At 41.7% G+C, this 5,221-nt stretch overlaps 1 non-coding gene across 1 annotated transcript; it reads left to right on the top strand.

Moving 5' to 3' along the window:
- The first annotated feature begins 4,776 nt into the window (after positions 1-4,776).
- LOC112798997 (small nucleolar RNA R71) lies at positions 4,777-4,884 on the top strand. Its single transcript, XR_003200588.1, has one exon. It is a non-coding gene; the product is annotated as a small nucleolar RNA R71 (small nucleolar RNA).
- Positions 4,885-5,221: the final 337 nt, after the last annotated feature.

Below are 5,221 nucleotides of genomic sequence, written 5' to 3' on the forward strand. Positions count from 1 at the left end.
AACAGCATCTGCAGTCCTTTTTGGTCTCTGAATCAGATTTTGCTCAGGTCCCTCAATTTCAGCCAGAAAATACCTGAAATCACAGAAAAAACACAAACTCATAGTAAAGTCCAGAAAAGTGAATTCTAACTAAAAACTAATAAAAATATACTAAAAACTAACTAGATATATCAAAAACATACTAAAAACAATGCCAAAAAGTATACAAATTATCCGCTCATCACAACACCAAACTTAAATTGTTGCTTGTCCCAAGCAACTGAAAATTAAATAAGACAAAAAGAAGAGAATATGCAATGAATTCCAAAAACATCTGTGAAGATCAGTATTAATTAGATGAGCGGGTTTTTAACTTTTTGCCTCTGAACAGTTTTGGCATCTCAATCTATCCCTTGAAATTCAGAATGTTGGCTTCTTTAGGAACTCAGAGTCCAGATAGTGCTAATGATTCTCTTAGTAAGTATGATGATTCTTGACATAGCTATTATTGAGTCTTGGCTGTGGCCCAAAGCACTCTGTCTTCCAGTATTACCACCGGATACATACATGCCACAGACACATAATTGGGTGAACCTTTTCAGATTGTGACTCAGCTTTGCTAAAGTCCCCAATTAGAGGTGTCCAGGGTTCTTAAGCACACTCTTATTTGCCTTGGATCACAACTCTTATTTCTCTAATATTTTTTTTTCGTTTCTTTTTCTCTTTTTTTTCGGTTTTTTTTTTTTTTTTTGAAAATGCTTTTTCTTGCTTCAAGAATCATTTTATTGATTTTTCAGATCCTCAGTAACATGTCTCCTTTTTCATCATTCTTTCAAGAGCCAACATTCATGAACCACAATTCAAGATATATATGCACTGTATAACATACATTCAGGAACAAAAATATTGCCACCACATCAAAATAATTAAACTGTTATAAAATTCAAAATTCATGCAATTCTTCCTTTTCAATTAAGCACATTTTTATTTAAGAAAGGTGATGGATTCATAGGACATTCATAACTTTAAGGCATAGACACTAAGACACTAATGATCATAAGACACAAACATGGATAAACATAAGCATAAAATTCAAAAACAGAAGAACAAATAACAAGGAAATCAAAGAACGGGTCCACCTTAGTGATGGCGGCTCTTTCTTGCTCTTGAAGATCCTATGGAGTGCTTGAGCTCCTCAATGTCTCTTCCTTGTCTTTGTTGCTCCTCCCTCATGATTCTTTGATCTTCTCTAATTCATGAAGGATGATGGAGTGTTCTTGTGCTCCACCCTTATTGTCCCATTTGGAACCAATCTCCTAGGGAGGTGTTTAGTTGCTCCCAATAGTTTTGTGGAGGAAATTCATCCCTTGAGGAATCTCAGGGATCTCATGATGAGTGGGATCCTTGTGTACTCCATCCTTTTCTTGGTGATGGGTTTGTCCTCATCAATGGGGATGTCTCCCTCTATGTCAACTCCAACTGAATAACAGAGGTGACAAATGAGATGAGGAAGGCTAACCTTGCTAAGGTGGAGGTCTTGTCCGCCACTTTATAGAGTTCTTGGGCTATAACCTCATGAACTCTATTTCTTCTCCAATCATGATGCTATGGATCATGATGCCCGGTCTATGGTAACTTCGGACCGGTTGCTAGTGGGAATGATTGAGCGTTGTATGAACTCTAACCATCCTCTAGCCACAGGCTTGAGGTCATGCCTTCTCAATTGGACCGGCTTTCCCTTGAATCTTGCTTCATTGAGCGCCCTCTTCACATATGACTGTGAGGACTTGGTCCAACCTTTGATCAAAGTTGACCCTTCTAGTGTAAGGATGTCATCTCCTTGCATCATAGGCAAGTTGAACGCCACCCTCACACTCTCCGGACTAAAATCCAAGTATTTCCCCGAACCATAGTAAGATATTCTTTGGATTCGGGTTCACACTTTGGTCATGGTTCTTGGTGATCCATGCATTGGCATAGAACTCTTGAACCATCAAGATTCCGACTTGTTGAATGGGTTGGTAAGAACTTCCCAACCTCTTCTTGATCTCATATCGGATCTCCGGTATTCACCCTTTTGAGTGAAAAGGGACCTCGGGGATCACCTTCTTCAAGGCCACAACTTCATAGAAGTGGACTTGATGCACCCTTGAGAGGAATCTATCCATCTCCCATGACTCGGAGGTGGAAGCCTTTGCCTTCCCTTTCCTCTTTTAGAGGTTTCTCCGGCCTTGGATGCCATAATGGTTATGGAAAAACGAAAAAGCAACGCTTTAACCACACCAAACTTAAAATGTTTGCTCTCCTGAGCAAAAGAAGAAAGAAGAGAGTAGAAGAAGAAGAAATGAGGAAGAGGGAGATGGTGGTGTATTCGGCCAAAGAGGGAGAGAAGTGGTGTTTAGGTTGTGTGAAAATGAAGGGTTGAAGAAGGGTATATATAGGAGAGAGGGGATGAATGGTTCGGCCATTATGGGTGGGTTTGGGAGGGAAAGTGGTTTGAATTTGAAGGGTGAGGTTGGTGGGGATTTATGAAGGATGGATGTGAGTGGTGAAGAGAAAGATGGGATTTGATAGGTGAAGGGTTTTTGGGGAAGAGGTGTTGAGGTGATTGGTGAATGGGGGAAGAAGAGAGAGAGTGATGGTAGGGTCCTGTGGGGTCCACAGATCCTGTAGTGTCAAGGAAAAGGCATCCCTGCACCAAATGGCATCAAAATCCACGTTTTGAGCCATTTCTGGCGTTAAACGCCGGGCTGGTGCCCATTCCTGGCATTTAACGCCAGGTTCTTGCCCTTTACTGGCGTTTAACGCCAGTCTGGTGCCCCTTTCTGGCGTTAAACGCCCAGAAGGGTGCCAGACTGGGCGTTAAACGCCCAACTGCTAGGCTTACTGGCGTTTGAACGCCAGCAGCATCTCCCTCCAGGGTGTGCTGTTTTTCTTCCTGTTTTTCATTTTGTTTTTGCTTTTTTTCATTGTTTTTATGACTTCTTATGATCATCAACCTACAAAAAAAAGATAAAATAACAAAAGAAAATAATTAAGTATAAAACATTGGGTTGCCTCCCAACAAGCGCTTCTTTAATGTCATTAGCTTGACAGAGGACTCTCATGGAGCCTCAGAAATGCTCAGAACCGTGTTGGACCCTCCCAACACCAAACTTAGAGTTTGAATGTGGGGGTTTAACACCAAACTTAGAGTTTGGTTGTGGCCTCCCAACACCAAACTTAAAGTTTGACTGTGGGGGCTCAGTTTGGCTCTGTTTTGAGAGAAGCTCTTCATGCTTCCTCTCCATGAAGACAGAGGGATATCCTTGGGCCTTAAACACCAAGGATTCTTCATTCACTTGAATGATCAACTCTCCTCTATCAACATCAATCACAGCCTTTGCTGTGGCTAGGAAGGGTCTGCCAAGGATGATGGATTCATCCATGCATTTCCCAGTCTCTAGGACTATGAAATCAGTAGGGATGTAATGGTCTTCAACCTTAACCAGAACATCCTCTACAAGTCCATAGGCTTGTTTTCTTGAGTTGTCTGCCATCTCTAGTGAGATTTTTGCAGCTTGTACCTCAAAGATCCTAATTTCTCCATTATAGAGAGGGGCATGAGGTTTACACTTGATCCTAAGTCACACAAGGCCTTCTTGAAGGTCATGGTACCTATGGTACAAGGTATAGAAAACTTCCCAGGATCCTGCCTCTTTTGAGGCAGTTTCTGCTTAGACAAGTCATCCAGTTCTTTGGTGAGCAAAGGGGTTCATCCTCCAAGTCTCATTTCCAAATAACTTGTCATTTAGCTTCATGATTGCTCCAAGGTATTTAGCAACTTGCTCTCAGTGACATACTCATCCTCTTCAGAGGAAGAATACTCATCAGAGTCATGAATGGCAGAAGTAAGTCCAATGGAATCTCTATGGTCTCAATTTGAGCCTCAGATTCCCAAGGTTCCTCATTGAGGAACTCATTGGAGGTCAGTGGATGTCCAGTGAGGTCTTCCTCAGTGGCGTTCACTGCCTCTTCTTCCTCCCAGAATTCGGCCATGTTGATGGCCTTGCACTCTCCTTTTGGATTTTCTTCAGTATTGCTTGGGAGAGTGCTTGGAGGAAGTTCAGTAATTTTCTTGCTCAGCTGACCCACTTGTCCTTCCAAATTCCTAATGGAGGATCTAGTTTCAGTCATGAAACTTTGAGTGGTTTTGATCAGATCAGAGACCATGGTTGCTAAGTCAGAGGTATTCTGCTTAGAACTCTCTGTCTGTTGCTGAGAAGATGATGGGAAAGGCTTGCTATTGCTAAACCTGTTTCTTCCACCATTATTGTTATTGAAACCTTGTTGAGGTCTCTGTTGATCCTTCCATGAAAGATTTGGATGATTCCTCCATGAAGGGTTGTAGGTGTTTCCATAGGGTTCTCCCATGTAATTCACCTCTTCCATTGAAGGGTTCTCAGGATCATAAGCTTCTTCCTCAGATGAAGCTTCCTTAGTACTGCTTGGTGCATTTTGCATTCCAGACAGACTTTGAGAAATAATATTGACTTGTTGAGTCAATATTTTATTCTGAGCCAAAATGGCATTCAGAGTGTCAATCTCAAGAACTCCTTTCTTCTGACTAGTCCCATTGTTTATAGGATTTCTTTCAGAAGTGTACATGAATTGGTTATTTGCAACCATTTCAATCAGTTCTTGAGCCTCAGTAGGCGTATTCTTCAGATGAAGAGATCCTCCAGAAGAGCTATCCAAGGACATCTTGGACAGTTCAGAGAGACCATCATAGAAAATGCCTATGATGCTCCATTCAGAAAGCATATCAGTGGGACACTTTCTGATCAATTGTTTGTATCTTTCCCAAGCTTCATAGAGGGATTCTCCTTCCTTCTGTCTGAAGGTTTGGACTTCCACTCTAAGCTTACTCAATTTTTGAGGTGGAAAGAACTTTGCCAAGAAGGCATTGACTAGCTTTTCCCAAGAATCCAGGCTTTCTTTAGGTTGAGAGTCCAACCATGTTCTAGCCCTATCTCTTACAGCAAAAGGGAATAGCATCAGTCTATAGACCTCAGGGTCTACCCCATTAGTCTTGACTGTGTCACAGATTTGCAAGAATTCAGCTAAAAACTGATGAGGATCTTCCATTGGAAGTCCATGGAACTTGCAATTCTGTTGCATTAGAGAAACTAATTGAGGCTTAAGCTCAAAGTTGTTTGCTCCAATGGCAGGGATAGAGATGCTTCTCCCATAGAAGTCGGGA

Source organism: Arachis hypogaea, unplaced genomic scaffold (assembly GCF_003086295.3).
Source record: "Arachis hypogaea cultivar Tifrunner unplaced genomic scaffold, arahy.Tifrunner.gnm2.J5K5 arahy.Tifrunner.gnm2.scaffold_333, whole genome shotgun sequence".
Taxonomy (NCBI): domain Eukaryota; kingdom Viridiplantae; phylum Streptophyta; class Magnoliopsida; order Fabales; family Fabaceae; genus Arachis; species Arachis hypogaea.